The following is a 22,523-nucleotide window of genomic DNA, read 5'->3' as shown; positions in this document are numbered from 1 at the left end:
GTGAGGTTCCTCCTTGGCTCCAGCTGAGTGACCGCCTGTTGTGGGGATGCTTCCCTCAGCGTCCCTAGTCATACAGCCAACTGGCGGCTGGGCTTTTTGTCATTGACTGGTTGGTTTGTTAATGTTTTTAAGTCAGTTTAAATGCCTCCAAGTTCGATTTCCGTTTGCTTAGGCAAGACCTCAGGCTAACAGCTTCCTTCTTTTTTGCTTTAATATGTCAAAACCGTAATTCGTTTTCATTTTACTTTACTGGCATTAATAGAAGTAAATTCCCATTTTTTTGTTATTCAGAAAGTCAGTTTAATTGGCAACATATTTGTGATGGTGCATAAAATAATGTCTGTTAATCATTAGCATCTTAGATGAGATGAAATATGTTGACGCTATTAAGCTTTGTTATTAAACCATAACAGGAGTTGAGTTTCTTTATTTTTGTTTTTTTTTTTTTTTTCTCCTAGGCTTTAACCATTTAAAATACACTCGATCATCTCCTAACAATGTGGATACTTTCTGAGAAATTTGTCCTTAGTGATTTCATCTTTGTCCGAACACCATAGAGTATCCTTTTAAAACCTAGATGGTGTAGCCCACTCCACACATAAGTTATATGGTATAGCCTATTGCTCCCAGGCTACAAACCTGTGTAGCACATCTCTGTACTGAATGCTGTAGTCAACTGTCACACCATGGTGACAGTGGATTGTGATCCCAAAATATCTGAGTCGGGTCTCAGTCAATTTAGAAAACTTATTTTGCCAAGGTTAAGGACATGCCCATGACAGCCTCAGGAGGTCCTGACAATGTGGACCCAAGGTGGTCAGGGTAGAGCTTGCCTTTATACATTTTAGAGACAGGAGACACCAATCAATATGTGTAAGATGTACAGTCGTTTGGTTCAATAAGGTGGAACAGCTAGAAGTAGGAAGTGGGGGTGCTTCTAGGTCAGAAGTAGATAAAACAAAAGGTTGCATTCTTTTGAATCCTTGATCAGCCTTCCACTGAATACAATTTAGTCTGGTTCAGTGAATCTGCATTTTTATATATACAGTAGGGCAGAGGAATGGTGTGATCTTGGCCCACCACAACCTCTGCCTCCCGGGTTCAAGCGATTGTCTTGCCTCAGCCTCCCAAGTAGCTGGGATTACAGGCATGCACCACCATGCCTGGGTAATTTTTGTATTTTTAGTAGAGATAGGCATCCACCATGCCCAGCCTCCTGTCAGTGTATTTGCTGTGGTTGAGTATCTTTTCAGATATTTACCCAGTTTTAAAATCACGTAGTATTTTGCAAATATCTTCTCACGTCTGTCTTGTCTTTTTGTTCTCTGAATACAGTTTTTCACAGTAGAATACTTAGTTTTATAAAGTCTGTTATCAATATTTTCATGAATTGGCATTTCATGTTGTTTGTTAAAACAACACCAAACCCAACATCACATAGATTTTCTTTTAGATATTTTATAGTTTTGCATTTCAAATTATAGTCTCTGGACTATTTTGAGTAGGTTTTTGTTTTTCTTATTTTGTGTATATATTCATTTCGTTCTACATGGCTTCCAAAGTCTTCCATCACCATTTTTGGGAAGGATATGGCTACAGTGGGCTTCATTTTCTTTTGAATTTCCAAAATTATTACACTGAATAAACTGAATTTTACAGGTATTTCAGGACAGCCAGGCAGGGATGCATGTCTGCTGAGAAACTGATCAAGAGTGTCTGTGCTGAGCTCTGGTGCCACCAGAGGGCGCACGAACCCACCCCCTCATCAACTTCCCTCTGAGGTGCCAGAAGCAGTGAGGAGCTTCGACTTCCTCAGGGCAGCATGAGGGTCGTGCCAACTAAGCGTTGTTCATTGGCGAGTAAAAGGCTTCCTTTCCATGGCCCTGAGTGCAGAGAAGAGAGTCTTTAGAGTACTCAGCAAAGGAAGAAATTCATCTGGAAAAATGAAATCCCCAACTCCCATCGTTATGACTACACCGTGATATCATTGTCAACGTCCCAGACACAGTGGCCTCTAATATAATAATCACACCGTGCCCTAACATTACTATGATATCCATACTGTGCCCTAACACCAACATAATATCCACACCGTACTCCACACCATTCCTTCTAATACCAATGTAATACCATCCACACGGTGCCCTAATGCTAATGTAATGTAATATCCACACTGTTCTCCAACACCAATATAATATGTACACCATGCCCTAACACTAATATCCACATTGTGCTGTAACACTAATGTATCCACACAGTAGCCTCTAATACTAATAAATATAATAATATCTACTAAGTGGAGTCTGTTGACGTTGAGGCTTTTGTAAGTGTTCACAGCTTTGGATGAAGTGAAGCCTTTATAGTGGATTTTGATGATGTCTCTGCTTTTCTAGCATAGTATTGATATGGTTGTTTTAAAAAGTAATTTACTTTTTAATAATGTCATACTTCTAGGACACTTCCAGTAGCAGTGCAAAATATAACCTGTTTCTTTTCTTAGAGTCCCCAGCAGTTATTGCTGTACCAGATTTGCAGCATCTCACAAAATACTCCTATATATTCTACCCAAAGCATGGAAACTCTCCCAGGTTACCACCACATGACCCCTAGATCAGGAAATCAGCATGGTTCCTACATGATAATTCAGTTCACAAACTCATTTCACTTTTACCTCCTGCCCCGCCTGGGAGTATAATGTGTTTTTTTCATTCTGATCCAGTTTTCCTGACACTGTTCCCAAGACTTTCCTGCATATTTATGATCTTGACACATTTAAAGAGCATACAAGTTTTTGTTTGAACACCTGTTTTCAGGTCTTTGGGGTATATAGCTAGGAATGGAATCACTGAGTCATACAGTAAATCTATTTGTAACCATTTGAAGAAACTCCAAATTATTTGACACATATGCTGCACCATTTCATATTGTCACAAGCAGTGTTTAATAGTTCAAGCTTCCTAACATCTTTGTCAACACTTTTCTTTTTTTAGCATAACTATTCTAGTGTGAGTTAAGGGTTATCTCTTTATGGTTTTAATTATGACTAATGCTGTTAAGCATCTCTCAAGTGCCAGTTGGTGAAATGTGTATTAAAGTACTTCATTAGTTTTTAGATTGGATTGTCTTTGTTGTTGAGTTGTGAAAGTTATTTATACATTCTGGATAACAGACACTTATGAAGTATCTACTGTGCAGATTTTTTCTTCCATTCTGTGGGTTACTGGAACATAATAAGAGTTTATGTGTGGTCTCTGCCCCAGTGTCCTGAGGCAGAGCATTAAACTTTTGTAATGTATGACGTGATGTGTCTTTTGTATGCTAATGAGATGACTGATGGCTGGGGGCATCTGGACAGCCTCAGTGGGGCTGGTTGCCAAAGAAACCAACCCTGTCATTAGAGGATTTGAAATTTCAGCCTCCCTCCCATCTCTGTGAAAGGTAGATGTGCTGCTGATTGAGTTGAATACCTAAAGGTGCTGTTGTAACCAATCTGCCTGTGTAATAAAGGAGGGGGTTGGGAGAGTATCTGTGTTGCTGAACATGGAGAGATGCTGGGAGGATCATATCTGGAGAGGACATGGGAGGCCTGCACCTCTTCCACACACCTCACACTGTGCATCTCTACATCTGACTGTTCATCTGTAGCCTTTAAAATATCCTTGGTAATAAGTCAGCTGTAGTAAGTACAGTGTTTTCATGGGTTCTGTAATGTGCTGTAGCAAATTGCTGAACCAAATAAGGGTGTGGTGGGAGCCTCCAATCTGTAGCCAAGTTGACAGAAGTTAACTTGGGAATGTACTGTTCATGATTGGCATCTGAAGTGGTTACTGTCTTGTAACTGACCCTTACTTTCTTAAAGAAGAAGTGCATTACTTTTGCCTTTTTCCTTTTCCCACACTTCCTACTTAGCTTTTTAGGAATGCAATTATAGGCTTTACCTCCTCTCCACCAGACACTTCCTACACTGCAAGCTTTTTAAACTGTGTGTTTACTTATAAGTTCCAGAGACCAAAACTTGAAACAAACTAGGCACCTCCAGAACTCTCCCCTACCAGGAGACTGCCAGGATACAACAGTCCATTTACAACCTAGCTCTGCCCATGGTGGTACTAGCAAGACCATCTAATGGATAAAACAACAGAGCAAGTCCCATAGACCCTGCACCTCCTCACCCCATCCCCTTCATGCCGTTCTGCCAAGTCCCCCCTTCAAAGCTCCTGCTTTCTGCCCTGAAAGTGGATACTGTTCCCTTAAGTCAGGAGCCTATACATTCCTTCAGCTAAGCTCTGGCATAAAGTCACTTTTGTAATTATCATTCTCATGTTTACCATCCTCTCATGTGTTGCAAGCAACAAGCTGCATGACCTGTTTTCCTAGGACTGAGTCCTTAGCCTGGGGGGTCTGATGCTTTCTCCCGGTGGTGTCAGAATTTGATTGCACTGTGGGACACCCAGCTGGTACCCAGGATTTGGTCTGTGTGGGGAAAAAACCCATGCATCTGATAACAGAAGTGTCCTGTGTTGAGTGTTGAGCGTGTACTAGGAGAAGATAGTTGTTTTTCCTTTTTTAACAATTTCATCTTTCAACTTTTTTCATCATGTCTTCTGAGGCATAAAAATTTTGAATTTTGAGGAAATCATCTTACCTGTTTTTCCTTTTGTGGTTTGTGGTTTTGGTGTCAGATCTGAGAAACCATTGCTACATCCAGAGTCATGAAGGTTTAACTGTGTTTTCTTCTAGAATTTTTAGTTTTCCCATCTTTAGGTCTTTGATCCATTTTAAGTTAATTTGTTAATGTGATATGAGGTAAGGATACAATTTCATGTCCCTTTATGTGGATAGCGAGTTGCCTTACATGACCTGTTGAGGACAGCATTGTTTTCCCAGATTAATGGTTGTGGATCTTGTGTAAAATCATTTGAGCATAGAAGTACTGTTTTATGTCTGGACTCCCAATCCAATTCAATTGATCTTTCTGTTTATTCTTGTGCCAGTATGACACTGTTTTGATTACTGTTACCTTGTAATAAGATTTGAAATTGCGATGTGCGAACCTCCAAATTTGGAGTTATTTTTCCATATTGGTTTGGCTATTCAGGGTGAATTAAAATTCTATATGAACATTGGGATTAGCTTTCTGATTTCTGTCCCAAGGCCTTTGGGAATTTTGTAGGAATAACATTGAATCTGTAGTTTTCTTTGTGTAGTTTGGCAAACTTGACAAATACCATCTTCAAATCCATGAACGTAACACGTTTTTACATTTATTTTGGTTTTACATTCATTTGGGCTTTGTTTAATTCCCTTAAGCAATGTTTTATAATTTTTCCCATCTAAGTCTTACCCTTTGATTACATTTATTCTTTATTATTGTTATTGGTCTTATTTAAAGTGAAATTTTTATCATTTCCTTTTCAGATTATTCAATGCTAGTGTATACATATATATATATATATATATAATGTATTTTTCTGCCAGTTGTGGTGGCTCACACCTGTAATCTCAGCACTTTGGGAAGCCGAGGTGGGCAGATCACCTGAAGTCAGGAGTATGAGACCAGGCTGGGCAACATGACAAAACCCGTCTCTACTAAAAATACAAAAATTATCTGGGTGTGATGGCGCATGCCTGTAATCCCACCTACTCAGGAGCCTGAAGTGGGAGAATTGCTTGAAACTGAGAGATGGAGGTTGCAGTGAGCAAAGATCATGCCATTGTACTCCAGCCTGGGTGACAAGAGTAAAACTCCATCTCAAAAAGAAATAATAATAATAAAATAAAATGGATTTTTGTATTGGTATTGTGCTTGTAAGTTTACCCAATTTGTTTACTATCTCTAATAATTTTTTAAACATTCCTTAGGAATTTTTATGTATGAGACCAGGTGATAATTGATCCTCAAATAGTTGTTATTTTATTTTCTTGCATAATTGCCCTACCTGTATCTTCCAATATACTATTTAATACACGAATGAAAGTAGGTATCTGTGCCTTGTTATTCTATTAGGAATAAACCTTTCAGTGATGACAATTGAGTATGTTTACTGTTGGTTTTACAAAATTTCTTTTGATCATGTTTAAGAAATGTCCTTCTATTTCTAGGTTTTATGAGTGTTTTTTATCATGGCACGGTGTTGAACTTTGTTGGAAGCCCTTTCTGCATCAGTTGGGAGAATTATGGAGTGTTTTCCATTTATTCTAATAATACAGTGTGCTACATGGATGGCGTTAGTGTGTGGAACAAGCGTTGATTTTCCAGGATAAAGAAATCATGTTAGTGGTGTTTGATCCTTTCCAAATGCTGTTGGTTTAAATTTAGTATTATTTTGTTGAGGATTACTAAGTCTGCATTTCTGAGGTTATAGATCTGTAGGTTTCAGTCCTTGAAATGGCGTGACACTGTGTAGGATGGATCAGGATGGGATTGGGTATAGATTGTGGTATTTACAGAGTTAGTGTGTAAGGGTATTACACAATCAGGACATAGGACTTTACAGGCTAAAAGTTTACCAGTTAAAGATTATAGTATAAGGGCTCCAAGATAGGAGGTTCAGGTTGGTGGTTGAGAGCTCCATAATAGAGAATAGAGGGAGAGATTAGGCTGACTAATAGGGTTAGGTTGACAGGTCAGAATTACAGACGGGTTAGGGTGAAAGTTTTAGTGAGATTTTGGATTGGGGTTATATACAGGTTAGAGTAGGTTTAGCTTAAGGTAAGGATTAGAGTGGGTAAAAGTAGCATTAGGGTTGATGATTGAGGGTTAAACTTAGATTAGATTTAGAGTTAAGGGTAAATGGAGTAAGGTTAGGGTTAGGGATTAGGATTAAGGGTTAGCATTAAGGTTTACAGTTTAGAGTAGGAATTAGGTTTAGGGTTTAGAGCAGTGGTAAAGGTAAGTATTAGGGTTTTAGGGTTAGAGTTAGGTTTACAAATAGGGTTGGGGGTTAAAGTTAGGGTTAGGGTTTGGGGTAGGGTTGGTTGATTTAGGGTTAGGTGTTAGGGTTGGACTTAGGGTTTAGGGTTAGGGTTAGTGTGAGGGTTAGGGTTAGGGGTTAGGGTTAGGATTAGGGCTAGAGTTAGGGTTAGAGTTCGGCCTTCGGCAAGGCTTAGCATTAGGGCTAGGGCTATGTTTAAGTTTAGGGTTTAGGTGTTAGGGTTAGAGTCAGTGTTAGGGTTAGTGTTTAGGGCAGGGTTAGGCTTAGGGTTCATGGTTAGTCTTAAAGTTAGGGGTTATGGTTTAGGGCTAGTTAGGGTTAGGGTTAGGGATATGAGACCTGGAGTCAAAGATTATTTTGGAACTTTATAATTTTACTGTTCTATTGGATTTATGTCTTGAATGGGACCTGTAACCCCTTTTTTCCTCTCATTTGGAACACTTGTATTTTCTCAATGCCTGTATCCCCATTGTATCTAGGAAGTAACTAACTTGCTTTTGAATTTACAGCTGCATAGGTAGAAGGGACTTGCCTTTTCACAGATGAGACTATGGACTGTGGACTTTTGAGTTAATGTTGAAATAAGACCTGTGGGACTGTTGGGAAGGCATGATTGGTTTTTAAATGTGAGGATATAAGATTTGAGGGGTCAAAGTTCAGAATCATAGGAATATAGCTAAACATATAAAAACTGCAAACCCATAATTTTTATGATGAAACAACTACATTTTATAGTCTTTTCCGTATATGTTTTAATGTTTTTTTAACCCAATGAAATGTGAGTTTTGTGATTTTGATCTTACTATAGCAATGGTTTTATAAACAAAGAAAAAATTAATAATTCAGGATTGCAGAGATGGTAGACTATTAAAAGTAGTTTGGGTATTAAATTATTATGAAATAATTGTGTATTAAATAATTTTAAATCCAACAGTTGTGATTGAACAGATCTGTAGGGATATGTAAGCGTTGAGGTGAAAGTGACAACCAAAGCAGTTATGTCGAACATTTATGTCTGGAGGTAATTGACAGAGGAACTGGCTGTGGACCTTCACCTCTGCATCACCTTTGTTTCGTGCTGTAGTTGAGTATCAAAAACAAAACAAAACAAAACCACCACTTACTTCTCAAAGAGAGAGAAAGAATATTTCCTTCAATTTAAGCATTCCTAAATTGCCACCTGATGGCCCCTGCACTCTTGGAGGAGGCCAAGGCAGAGCAGACCCTCAGGTGGGAGGGCAATGCACTTGACCTGAGGACATCAGATACCCAGCCCCCCATCCACCGCCGGCACTCGAGTCACCCCTGCACCCCGGCCGTGGCATGGAACAGCAAGTGTCTGGACACCCCAGACCAGGCCCACGTCCCCAGCAGCAGGAATCCCGGTGCTGGTCATCCAGACGGCAAAGTCAGGCGGTCAACCCTGCCAGCTGCCGCTCAGTCTCATAGGTGTGGAGGCAGAGTGCCCAGCGCAGGGGGCCAGAGTCCGGAGAGGTGTGTCCAATAGGAGCGAACCCTCAGGCTAGATGGGCTGTGCACTCGGCGACCCCGATGCCACCCAAGCGAAGCTCCACCATCCCACACCACTACCAGAGCTGCACTGCTAACTGCGCATCCAGCATGGGCAGCAGTGGGGGCCAGTGGAGGAAGGAGCAACCCCTGACATTCCATGCGTTTCCCGCTCCCTGACACCTGCCAGGCAGACCCCGGGGCCAGAGTCTCAGCGTTGAAGCCATGCCATCTGCGAAGCCGCTCCAGTGCCGCGGAGTGCCCATGCCAGACCGGATCTCCCTTTGAGGAGTGGGGCAGCGGCAGCGTCAGACAGGCCTCCCTCTCCTCCCTTATATGAAATATATGTAAGGATTGATAATGTTCCATCATGAACTCATGTTTCTGAGTTCTGAAACGCATGCCTGCGATCCTGCGCCTGTGGTCCTCCGACAGCCCAGGCGAGCCCAGGAGAACCCGGAGCCCAGAGATGCTTGCCCCGAACAGCAGCCCCACCTGTCTGCGCACGCCTGGTAGCGGCTTCCGGGAGCCCGGCGGCCACCTTGGCGCAGGCGCGCGCCTAACAGCTTTGCGGGGCTAGCTCGGTCTGAGAGTCGGAGGCTGCAAGTGCTGCTGCTGAAGACTGTGGTGGACCCGGCCGGATAGCGGATTCTGGGCTAGAAAGCAGATTTGGGACCGCAGATTGGGGTTGGCGCCAGGTGGGGGTCGGAGGAGCCGTGGCTCAGGAGCTGGTTGTTGGGGCTCTGAGAAGAAGTCACCACCTTGAAGAAGTTCCTCGGCTTCGGGAGCCAGGGACCAAGGCAGAGCAGAACCTCAGGTCCTGGGCTCCATAGACCCCGGTCTACACCGCTTCCGGGAACCGACTCTGGGACGCGGAACAGCGGAAGAGCCACAGGGCGGCTGTCAAGGGCGACGCCGCGGAGGTGGAGCTGCCTGGCGCGCAGGAGCGGAGACCTGGACACCAGGGACAAGCCGCACAGGTAGCGGGGCTCAGCCCGGGGTGGGAGGGCTCCCTAGGCCCAGCTTCCCCCCGGGACGGGGCCTTGGAAGGCGCCGGGCACCCTCGAAGCAGCGGAGCCAAATAAGCCTCAGCTGCTTTCTCTCTCCTAATTCCCCAGCTGGAGCACTTGGTCGAGAATGTGAGTGATTTAACTCACTACAGTGTTGTTATTTTTAACGTTCACGTTTAAAACATGGTGTTTTATGCATTACAGGAGGTCCCTACTGGGAGAACTCATTCCCCTATCAAAAATACCTGGGATCATTTTCAGTAGGCGAAAATTTCTCAGATGAAACTGCCCATTTTACATAGATTGGTTCTTTACTGAAGGGTCTTAGAGGGAAACTTGAAAGTGGGAGGTGGGTTTTGTGTTCTTGAATGAGAGAACACATTTTTCTCAAAATGTGAGTTCTTTCTGTGTTCATCAATTTTATATAAACCGAATGAAAATATCAAGGTTTTAGCATTTTTACATGACACCTGCTGTCTTTTACTATTGTGATGACTTTTTAAATAATTTTATAAAGGACTGAAAAAATACTGGCTTCTCTAGATGTTAAAATGTGCTATTAAGTTATACAATTAACTGTTTACTAACAGCTGAAAATACAGATAAATGCATGGAACAGAATAGGAAATCTAGAAACCCTGAAATGATATAAGATATATGTAAGGATTGATAATGTTAACAGATATGAATAGGAAAGGATGAATTATTAATGAAAAAATGCCTGCTCTGAAGAAAACTAGTGAAATTTTACATCACAAACATGAGTGCCTGATGGAACACAGATTGAAAGTTTTACATACGCAAGTGAGAAAAGTATCAGAAGAAAACACAAATGCTTATTTTACAGGTATATTTTATGTTGACAAAGCCTTCCTAAGAATGACCTCGTAGGCAGGCATTCTGAAGGTTGATTTAGCAAACTAAAAATTAAAACTGCCTGTGTATCAGAAAAAAAATGAGAAATTAAATAAAACATACTTGAAAAGTATTTACTATATTATATATATTTTCAGATGAGAAATGTGTTTTCATTTTATAGGGAATTCATTATATCATATATCATGTGATATGTATAGTACTGTTATGTATAGCATATATGTTACATATATAATGTTATATGTATATCATTTATATATACAAATTAGATGAAAAGTTACATATATACACATTAGATGAAAAGTGCATCTTCCTTTTATAGGAAATTCTTTCAAATCATATAAAAACTCTAGTAAAAGTGGGAAAATAACTTTTTTGTAGATTTACAAATTACTTATGTACATAGGAAAGAATCCTTTGCGTTTCTGGTATAAGAATTTAAATTGAAAGAGGAATGAAAATGTTTTCTGTCCACAATATGTGTGAGGTTGTTTTGCACTGCTGCTTAAAGTTTAAGTTGCTGATAACTTTTTAAATAGACAATTTGGTGGTAAGTACTACATTTAAAAAATGTGCATACTCTTTACCCATCAATTCCATTATACTAAAATACTCATAGGAAGTAGAGAAACAGGCACTTTGTTTTTTGCAGCACTTATTTTAAAAAGAACAGATAGAATGGATTATATAAATAAATTTCTGTTGCAGCCATAGGGTGGAATAATATGTGACCACTGAATGTGACAATAGATACAGAAGTATGTTGATGCGCGAAGATATATTTTGTTATAGCCAGCAAGGAAAAAAAACAATCAGTTTGATTATACATACACACAAACATACTATGGTCTTGTGTTAACAAAAAATGTGTACAAAATATAACATTTCTAATTTCTGGGCATTTGCATTTTAAGTAAAGTTTTTCTTATCTGTGATTGCTGTAGTGAGCATCTATTGAACAGATCTGTAGGCATATGTAAGCGTTGAGGTGAAAGTGACAACCAAAGCAGTTATGTCGAACATTTATGTCTGGAGGTAATCGACAGAGGAATTGGCTGTGGACCTTCACCTCTGCATCATCTTTGTTTTGTAAACAAAACACTTCTAGTGCTCCCCTCCCTGTGTCCATGTGTTCCCATTGTTCAACATCCACCTATGAGTGAGAACATGCGGTGTTTGATTTTGTGTTCTTGTGTCAGTTTGTTGAGAATGATGGCTTCCAGGTTCATCCATGTCCCTACAAAGGATGTGAACTAATCATTCTTGATGGCTGCATAATATTCCATGGTGTATATGTGCCACATTTTCCCTGTCCAGTCTATCATTGATGGGCATTTGGGTTGGTTCCAGGTCTTTGCTATTGTAAACTGTGCTGCTATGAACATTCATGTGCCTGTGCCTTTATAGTAGAACGATTTATAATCCTTTGGATATATACCCAGTAATGGGATTGCTGGGTCAAATGGAATTTCTATTTCTAGGTCCTTGAGGAATCACCACACTGTCTTCCACAATGGTTGAACTAATTTACACTCCCACCAACAGTGTAAGAGTATTCCTATTTCTCCACATCCTCTCCAGCATCTGTTGTCTCCAGATTTTTTAATGATCGCCATTCTAACTGGCGTGAAATGGTATCTCAATGTAGTTTTGATTTGCATTTCTCTAATGACCAGTGATGATGAACATTTTTTCATAGCTTTTTGGCCTCATATATGTCTTCTTTTGTAAAGTGTCTGTTCATATCCTTCACCCACTTTTGAATGGGCTTGTTTGTTTTTTTTCTTGTAAATCTATTTTAGTTCTTTGTAAATTCTGGATATCAGCTCTTTGTCAAATGGGTAAGCTGCAAAATTTTTTTCCCATTCTGTTGGTTGCTGATTCACTCTAATGACTGTTTCTTTTGCCGTGCAGAAGCTGTGGAGTTTGATTAGGTCCCATTTGTCTATTTTGGCTTTTGTTGCCAATGCTTTTGGTGTTTTGGTCATGAAGTCCTTGCCTATGCCTATGTCCTGAATGGTTTTGCCTAGATTTTCTGCTATGGTTTTTGTGGTGTTAGGTCTTATGTTTAAGTCTTTAATCCATCTGGAGTTAATTTCAGTGTAAGGTGTCAGGAAAGGGTCCAGTTTCTGCTTTATGCATATGGCTAGCCAGTTTTCCCAACACCACTTATTTATTTATTTATTTTTTATATACCCTCGAAACAAACTTGCACATGCACCCCCTGAATCTATAACAAAAGTTGAAATAAAAAATATATAGATATATGGAGGGATGTAACATAACCTTTCACACTATACTTTGATAAAGTAAAGTCTTTTTTTTAATCTTGAAATTTTAATCAGCATATGAAGAAAAGAAATCCAGCATTAGACTTGGAAAAAGAGAAAATAATTTATATTTCAATTAACTATATTTGTAGATTCTCAGTATCCATACTATCCCTTTATTTATTTATTTATTTATTTATTTATTTATTTATTTATTGAGAGAATAGGAAGGAGGAAAAAGGAAGAGAAAGAGAGAGAGAGAATGGGGAGGAGGGAGAAGGAAAAGAAAGAGGGAGAGAGAATGGGAGTATTGCTTTCTTGCCCAGGCTAGAATGCAATTTAGTAATGGGTATTGAAAACCTCTTTTATACTGATAATTATACTTAATGATGTAGTCAGGAAGGAATAAGGGAAGAAGGTAACAAACAAACAGCCAACCAATATTTAATTTAAACCTATAAAATGCTATGCGATTACTGAGGAGTAATTTACTTCTAATTATATAGTCACCTTTGGAATAGGTGTGAGGTGATAATGTATGTTTTGTGTATTTGAAGTGGAGAGTTCTATAAATGTTTATTAAGTTTACTTGTTCCGGGTCTAAGTTCAAGTTCTGAATATCCTTGTTAATTTTCCATCTCGTTGATCTATAGAATCGTTAGCTCTTCTTGTTGCATTGATCCTTTTGCCATTATGTAATGTCATTCCTCGCCTCTTTTGATCTTTGTTGCTTTAAAGTCTACTTTATCAGAGGCGAGAATTGCATCTCCTGCTTTTTGTTTATTAGTTTATTTTTACTCTCTGTTTGATTGGTAAATCTTCCTCCTTCTCTCTGAGTCTTTGTGTATTGTTGCATGTAAGATGGGCCCGGATGCAGCATACCGATGGGTTTTGGCTTTTTATCCAATTAAAATATATATAAGTTTAATACCGGCGTTTGATGCTAGCTGGCTGTTTTGCCCATTAGTTGATGTAAATTTTTTATTGTGTTAAAGTTCTTAGCTTTTTGATATATTTTTGGAAAGGCTGATATTGGTTGCTCCTTTATATGTATAGTGCTTCTTTCAGAAGCTCTTGTAAAGCAGGCCTGGTGGTGGTGAACTCTCTAAGTACTTGTTTGTTCGCAAAAGATTTAATTTTTCCTTCGCTCATAAAGCTTAGTTTGGCTGGATAGGAAATTCTGGGTTGAAAGTTCTTTTCTTTAAGGATGTTAAATATTGGTCCCCACTCTTTTCTGGCTTGTAGGGTTTCTGCTGAGAGACCTGCTGTAAGTCTGATAGGTTTCCCTTTATGGGTAACCTGACCTTTCTCTCTGGCTGCCCTTAGTATTTTCTCCTTCATTTCAACCCTAATAAATCTGGCGATTATGTGTCTTGGGGTTGGTCTTCTTGAAGAATATCTTTGTGGTGTTCTCTGTATTACCTGGAGTTGAATATTGCCCTGCCTTGCCAGGTTGGGAAAATTTTCCTGAATGATATCCTGAAGAGTATTTTCCAGCTTGGATTCATTCTCTTCATCACATTCAGGTACACCTATCAAACGTAAATTAGGTCTTTTCACATAGTCCCATATTTCCTGGAGACTTTGCTCATTCCTTTTCATCCTTTTTTCTGCATTCTTGTCTTCTCGTTTCATTTCACTGAGCTGGTCCTCGACTTCTGATAGCCTTCCTTCTGCTTGATCAATACTACTGTTTAAACTTGTGCATGCTTCGTGAAGTTCTCGTGTTGTGTTTTTCAGCTCCATCAATTCACTTATATTCTTCTCTAAATTGTCCATTCTCGTTAACATTTCGTCAAACCTTTTTTCAAGGTTCTTAGTTTCTTTGCATTGGGTTAGAACAAGTTCTTTTAATTCACAGAAGTTTCTTATCACCCACGTTTTGAAACCTGCTTCTGTTATTGGAACACACGTGTAATCTATTAAGCCTTGTTCCGTTACTGATGAGGAATTGCAATCCCCTGTAGAGGGAGAGGCATTCTGATTTTGAGTATTCTCTACCTTTTTACGCTGGTTTCTTCCCTTCATTATATATTTGTCCATCTGTCGTCTTTATAATTACCGACTTTCTAACTGGGTCTCTGACGTCCAACTTGTTGATTCCCTGCGCTGAAATCTGAGCAATCCACTGAGCCGGCCAAAACAGCGGTGTTAAGATTGATGGTGCTTTTCTGCCCGGGAATCTCCAGACTCTGCACCAAGAACTGGCGTGCTAAGGCACCAGCAAAACCGCCACGCCGGCCACAAGAGTCGCCCTGGCGACCCGTGGAGCTCCTCCACTGGGAATCTCCTGGTCCGTGAGCAACTAATATTCGTCTGAAAGTGTGGCGTCCTCTCGTTCTTTGCGCTTTCACTGGGAGGTACGTGCCCGAGCTGCTAATCATCAGCCATCTTGGATCTCTCTCCCCAACACCACTTATTAAACAGGGAATCATTTCCCCATTGCTTGTTTTTGTCAGGTTTGTCAAAGATTGGATGGTTGTAGATATGTTCTGTTGCCTCTGAGACCTCTGTTCTGTTCCATTGATCTATATCTCTGTTTTGGTACCAGTACCATGCTGTTTTGATTACTGTAGCCTTGTAGTATAGTTTGATGTCTGGTAGTGTGATGCCTCCCACTTTGTTCTTTTTGCTTAGAATTGACTTGGCTATGTGGGCTCTCTTTTGGTTCCATATGAAGTTTAAGGTTGTTTTTTCCAGTTCTGTGAAGAAGGTCATTGGTAGCTTGATGGGGATAGTATTGAATCTGTACATTACTTTGGGCAGTATGGCCATTTTCAGGATATTGATTCTTCCTAACCATGAACATGGAATGTTTCTCCATCTGTTTGTGTCCTCTCTTATTTCATTGAGCAGTGGTTTGTAGTTCTCCTTGAAGAAGTCCTTTACATTCCTTGTTAGTTGTATTCCTAGGTATTTTATTCTCTTTGTAGCAATTGTGAATGGCAGTTCATTCTTGATTTGGCTCTCTTTAAGTCTGTTATTGGTGTATAGGAATGCTTGTGATTTTTGCACATTGATTTTGTATCCTGAGACTGCTGAAGTTGCTTATCAGTTTCAGGAGATTTTGGGCTGAGACGATGGGGTCTTCTAGATATACAATCATGTCATCTGCAAATAGAGACAATTTGACTTCCTCTTTTCCTATTTGAATACCTTTTATTTCTTTTTCTTGCCTGATTGCTCTGGCTAGAACTTCCAGTACTATATTGAACAGGAGTGGTGAGAGAGGGCATCCTTGTCTAGTGCCAGATTTCAAAGGGAAAGCTTCCAGTTTTTGCCCATTCAGTATGATATTGGCTGTTGGTTTGTCATAAATAGCTTTTATTTTTTTGAGATATGTTCCATCAATACCTAGTTTATTGAGGGTTTTTAGCATAAAGGGCGGTTGAATTTTGTCGAAGGCCTTCTCTGCATCAATTGAGATAATCATGTGGTTTTTGTCTTTGGTTCTGTTTATTTGGTGAATTACATTTATAGACTTGTGTATGTTGAACCAACCTTGCATCCCTGGGATGAATCCTACTTGATCATGGTGGATAAGCTTTTTGATGTGCTGTGCAATTGGCTTGCCAGTATTTTATTGAAGATTTTTGCATCTATATTCATCATGGATATTGGCCTGTAGTTTTCTTTTCTTGTTGAGTCTCTGCTGGGTTTTGGTATCAGGATGATGTTGGTCTCATAAAATGATTTGGGAAGGATTCCCTCTTTTTGGATTATTTGGAATAGTATCAGAAGGAATGGTACCAGCTCCTCTTTGTATGTCTGGTAGAATTCGGCTGCGAACCCATCTGGACCTGGGCTTTTTTTGGGTGGTAGGCTCTTAATTGCTGCCTTGACTTCAGACCTTGTTATTGGTCTATTCAGGGTTTCAACTTCTTCTTGGTTTAGGCTTGGGAGGAGGCAAGTGTCCAGGAATTTATCCATTTCTTCCAGGTTTTCTAGTTTATGTGCATAGAGTTGTTTGTAATAATCTCTGATGGTGGTTTGAATTTCTGTGGAATCTGTGGTGATATCCCCTTTCTCGTTTTTTATTGCATCTATTTGGTTATTCTCTCTTTTCTTTTTTATTAATCTGGCTAGTGGTCTATTTTGTTGATCTTTTCAAAAAACCAGCTCCTGGATTTATTGATTTTTTGAATGGTGTTTTGTGTCTCTATCTCCTTCAGTTCTGCTCTGATCTTAGTTATTTCTTGTCTTCTGCTGGGTTTTGAGTTTTTTTTTATCTTGCTCCTCTAGCTCTTTCAATTTTGATGATAGGGTGTCAATTTTAGATCTCTCCTTACTTCTCATGTGGGCACTTATTGCTATATATTTTCCTCTAGAGACTGCTTTAAATGTGTCCCAGAGATTCTGGTATGTGGTGTCTTCATTCTCGTTGGTTTCAAAGAACATCTTTATTTCTGACTTCATTTCATTGTTTATCTAGTCAACATTCAAGAGAATGTTTTCAGTTTCCATGAAGCTGTGCGGTTCTGGGTTGGTTTCTGAATTCTGAGTTCTAACTTGATTGCACTGTGGTCTGAGAGACTGTTGGTTATGATTTCTGTTCTTTTGCATTTGCTGAGGAGTGATTTACTTCCAATGATGTGGTCGATTTTAGAGTAGGTGTGATGTGGTGCTGAGAAGTAGGTATATTCTGTGGATTTGGGGTGGAGAGTTCTGTAAATGTCTATTAGGTTTGCTTGTTCCAGGTCTGAGTTCAAGTCCTGGATAGCCTTGTTAATTTTCTGTCTCGTTGATCTGTCTAATATTGACAATGGGGTGTTAAAGTCTCCCACTATTATTGTGTGGGAGTCTGAGTCTCTTTGTAAGTCATTAAGATCTTGCCTTATGTATCTGGGTGCTCCTGTATTAGGTGCATGTATATTTAGGATCCTTAGCTCTTCTTGTTGCATTGATCCTTTTACCATTATGTAATGTCCTTCTTTGTCTCTTTTGATCTTTGTTGCTTTAAAGTCTATTTTATCAGAGCTGAGAATTGCAACTCCTGCTTTTTTTGCTCTCCATTTGCTTGGTAAATCTTCCTTCATCCCTTTATTTTGAGCCTTTGTGTATCCTTGCATGTGAGATGGGTTTCCTGGATACAGCACACTGATGGGTTTTGGCTTTTTATCCAATTTGCCAGTCTGTGTCTTTTGATTGGGGCATTTAGTCCATTTACGTTTAGGGTTAATACTATTATGTGTGAATTTGATACTGCCATTTTGATGCTAGCCGGCTGTTTTGCCCATTAGTTGATGCAGATTCTTCATTGTGTTGATGCTCTTTACCATTTGATATGTTTTTGGAGTGGCTGGTACTGGTTGTTCTTTTCTATGTGTAGTGCCTCTTTCAGGAGCTCTTGTAAAGCAGGCCTGGTGGTGATGAAATCTCTGAGTACTTGCTTGTTCGCAAAGGATTTTATTTTTCCTTCACTTATGAAACTTAGTTTGGCTGGATATGAAATTCTGGGTTGAAAGTTCTTTTCTTTAAGGATGTTAAATATTGGCCCCCACTCTCTTCTGGCTTGTAGGGTTTCTGCTGAGAGATCTGCTGTGAGTCTGATGGGCTTCCCTTTGTGGGTAACCTGACCTTTTTCTCTGGCTGCCCTTAGTATTTTCAGCTTCATTTCAACCCTGGTGAATCTGACGATTATGTGCCTTGGGGTTGCTATTCTCGAGGAATATCTTTGTGGTGTTCTCTGTATTTCCTGGACTTGAATATTGGCCTGCCTTGCTAGGTTGGGGAAGTTTTCCTGGATAATATCCTGAAGAGTATTTTCCAGCTTGGATTCATTCTCTTCATCACATTCAGGTACACCTATCAAACGTAGATTAGGTCTTTTCACATAGTCCCATATTTCTTGTTGACTTTGTTCATTCCTTTTTACCCTTTTTTCTCTAATCTTGCCTTCTCGTTTTATTTCATTGAGTTGATCTTCGACCTCTGATATCCTTTCTTCTGCTTGGTCAATTCAGCTGTTGAAACTTGTGCATGCTTCGCGAAGTTCTCGTGTTGTGTTTTTCAGCTCCATCAATTTACTCATATTCCTCTCTAAGTTGTCCATTCTCATTAGCATTTCATCAAATCTTTTTTCAAAGTTCTTAGTTTCTTTGCATTGGGTTAGTACATGTTCTTTTAGCATTCAGAAGTTTCTTATTACCCACCTTCTGAAACCTGATTCTGTCATTTCGTCACACTCATTCTCCATCCAGTCTTGTTCCCTTGCTGGTGAGGAGTTGTGTTCCCTTATAGGAGGAGAGGTGTTCTGGTTTCGGCTGTTTTCATCCTTTTTGTGCTGGTTTCTTCCCATCTTTGTGGATTTATCCACCTGTCGTCTTTGTAGTTGCTGATTTTCTGGTTGGGTCTCTGCGTGGATGTCCTGTTTGTTGATGATGAAGTTATTTCTGTTTCTTAATTTTCCTTCTAACAGTCTGGCCCCTCTGCTGTAGGACTGCTGAGGTCCACTCCAGGCCCTGCTTGCCTGGGGATCACCTTCAGCAGCTGCATAACAGTAAAGGTTGCCACCAGTTTCTTCTTCTGCTTTGTCCCAGAAGGATACCTGCCAAATGTCAGTCTGAGCTCTCCTTTATGAGGTGACTCTTTGGATATATGGGGGTCAGGGAGCTGCTTGAGGAGACAGTCTGTCCTTTATAGTCGCTCAAGTTCTGAGCTGTGAGCTCTATTGTTCATTCAGAGCTGCTGGGCAGTTATGTTTAAGTCTGCTGCAGCAGAACTCATAAACCCCTTTTTTTCCCAGGTGTTCTGTCCCGGGGAGTTAGGGCTTTATATATGAGTTTCCACTGTGCTGCTGCCTTTTTTTTTTTTTTTTCAGGGCTGCCCTGCCCGGCAAGGAGGCAGCCTAGTCACTGTCTGCCTGCAGGGGCTTTGCTGAGCTGCTGTGGGCTCCGCCCAGCTGCTGTGTGAACTTCCCGGCAGTCCTGTTTATATGGGTGTAGTTAGGACTGCCTCGGCAATGGTGGCCTGCCTCTGTAATGACGGATTCTCTCTGTAATGGCGGGTTGCCTCGGCAGCGGCAGGTTGCCTGGTTAACAGCAGACTGCCTCCGTAGTGGTGGAGTGCCTCGGTAATGGCGGATGCCCCTCCCCCACAGAGCTGGACCGTCCTGGGTTCAGCTGTGCTTTCTGTGAAACTCTCAACCCAGAGCGTTTCCAATTGCTGTTTTTTTGTTTTTGTTTTTGTTTTTGTGGGGGTTGGACCAGCCGGGACTGATCACCTGGCTCCCTGTCTCAGAGCCTTTTGTTTTTTAGTTGAACAGTCAGCTCTCTCCCAGGTATTCTGGGTGCCTGTTGGAAAGGCTCCAGGATCTGTGTGATTTCCTGTGTGGTGACCCACTGTGCCAGCTGAAAAGGTGGCTCTGAGATTTGTGGCTCTTTTTTGCCCAGGAATCTCCTGGACTGGCTCCCTGTTTCAGTCCCCCACTTTTTAAAAATTTTTTTTTTTAATCAGAGGAATGAGCAACTTTGCCTTCCCAGAGGTTCCTGGAGCTCCCCGGAGCTCCCCTTGCTGGCTAAGAGGGGACCCAGTTCCATTTACTGAGCACTGGGAACCGCCGCGCCGGGGCGCAAGCCAAACAGCCGTGCCAGGTAAAACAGCCGTGCCGGCCAAAACAGCCATGCTGGAGACCCATGGGTCTCCTCCACCTGGGAATCTCCTGCTCTGTGGGTGATAAAAATCTGTCTGGAAATGTGGCATCCACTCACCCTCTGCACTTTCACTGGGAGCTGCAATCCTGAGCTGCTCATAACTGGCCATCTTGGATCCTCCAACAATTTCTTTATGAGAAGTACAAGTTATGTTACATATTCTTACATAAGCAAAATGGTTTTATCTGTCATTTACACACACATACACATACACATATGCACATGCACATGTACACACACATACATGTGCTCTTGCACATGCATATGTACACACTAATAAGTTAAAAGTCCTGCTGATTCTTTACGACCAAATCTACTATTTGCAGGGAGTAATGGATAAAACATCCTACACTTTAGATGCAGTTATTTTGACTTTTTGACTTGTTCTGTGATGAACTGCCTTTAATGGGTGAACCATGTTTCTAGTCTTATAAGAAATAAAAAGATTAGAAGTAAGTAAACAGAACTCTATGATCAGTAGTAGACTGTTGTACTTTACTCAGTGGTCATATGTTTTTTTCCGGGTATACAAGTTACTTGAATGATGAGTTCTCCAGTTATACAAGTTACTTACTTACTTAATTATTATTATTATAAGAAATGAGGTCTCTCTATGTTGCCCAGGCTGGAATACAGTGTCTTTTCAGTGGAACAATTACAGCTTACTGTAGCCTTGAACTTCTTGGCTTAATCAGTCCACCTACCTCATCCTTCTGAGTAGCTGGGACCATAGTCATGTGTGGTTACATCTAGCTGGATACACAATTATTTATCAATTGATTTGTTTGTTTATCTGTTTATTTTTGAGACAGTGTCTCCCTCTGTTGCTAGTACTTGAGTGTAGTGGTGCAATCTTGGCTCCCTGCAACTTCTGCTTCCTGATCGTAAATGATCCTTTCACCTCAGCCTCCCAAGTAGCTGGGACTATAGGCATACACCACCATGCTTATTTATTTTTCTTTTTAAGGTATGTATGTATGTATGTTTGTATGTATTTTTTAGATGTGGTCTCACTATATTGCCCAGGCTGGTCTGGAACTTCTGAGCTCAAATAATCCTTCTACATCAATGGCTTTATTCAATTAGATACAGAAATACAAGAATCTCCAAGTCAAATGTCAAGGAGAAAAAAGAAAATAAAATAAAAACAGATTAGGGAAAGTTATTCTGTGAAATAACCATCTGATGACAGTCACATATATCATATCAACTTAATAAAAATCTTACATGATGCATTTGTGTCAAGGGTTTCCAAGACCACACCCAGGTTTGGTGATTCACTGAAAAGTGTCACAGGACTCAGAAAATAATCATGCTCAGATCTTTCATTTATTACACTGAAAGGGTACAGGCAAAATTAAAGGGAAAATGTGCATGTGGTCAAGTCTGGAGGAAACCAGGCACAAGTTTCCAGGAGTTCTATCCTGTGGAGTTCCCAGGATCTGATTAATTCTCCCAGCCTCACATTTTGGCAACACATATGCAGTGATGTCTACCAGTACCAGAATCTCATTAGAGACTCAGTACCCAAGTTTTTAAAATTGAGGTTACTCTCCCTCACGTGTACCCAAATTCCAGACTCCCAGAAGGAAAGCGTGTATTCAGAGTAACTGCATTGTTTCTCTAAGCACTTTAGACACAGTGAGCCATTCTTCTCAGGGAATGGAGGGAACCCTCTCAATTTCAATTTCCTAAACACTCACCAAGGGGCCAACCTTGCATATGGGCCTTTCTAAGGATGTCAGTCTTTTGCCTGCTATTTGAAATCTTTTCTGCACAAAAATTTTAGCCCCAACTTAATCTTTGGTGTTGTTTTAAAATTTCATTTTAACAGCATATAATATAAGGTAACTTGGTACTAGTTTCTGTTGTATGATCCATCCTTAGTTGCAATGCTGATTACTTTTTTGAGTTGTAGTGACTAACAGGTATTTCTTTGTAAGTTACCATAGCAGTATTAGGTAATTACAATCTGTCCTCCTTATCTCATTAGCCTTTCAGTAAAATTGTTAAATAAGCCTAATAAATTCGGAGTTAAAATTAGAATAAAAATTGTCTTTTATTTTCATTACATGAATAATCTAGTTTTCATCTTGTGCTAAATCCCTGTTTAGAATTGTAAAATAAGATAATCATGTTATCAGTATTTTCTTGGCTGAGCATGCAATTAAATTTATTTCTTTTACATATTTTATATACTTCACTTTGAGAAATAATGCCTATATGCTATTACTTTGGTCTTTAATGATCTCCAATTTTGGGGGTCACCAT

The 22,523-nt window shown here is 40.2% G+C and overlaps 1 long non-coding RNA gene across 3 annotated transcripts in view; it reads left to right on the top strand.

The window, feature by feature from the left end:
- The first annotated feature begins 9,029 nt into the window (after positions 1–9,029).
- The window catches only part of LOC105732848 (uncharacterized), a 124,707-nt gene continuing 111,213 nt past the window's right edge, over positions 9,030–22,523 (top strand). For all 3 annotated transcript variants that reach the window (XR_010344075.1, XR_010344076.1, XR_001111087.2), the window contains exon 1: positions 9,030–9,424. This is a non-coding gene — a long non-coding RNA (uncharacterized LOC105732848). The remainder of the gene's footprint in view (positions 9,425–22,523) is intronic.

Source organism: Aotus nancymaae, unplaced genomic scaffold (genome assembly GCF_030222135.1).
Source record: "Aotus nancymaae isolate 86718 unplaced genomic scaffold, 86718_ANA_hifiasm-v0.15.2.pri h1tg000025l, whole genome shotgun sequence".
In the NCBI taxonomy this organism is placed as follows: domain Eukaryota; kingdom Metazoa; phylum Chordata; class Mammalia; order Primates; family Aotidae; genus Aotus; species Aotus nancymaae.
This window is presented reverse-complemented; position numbering and strand designations above follow the sequence as displayed.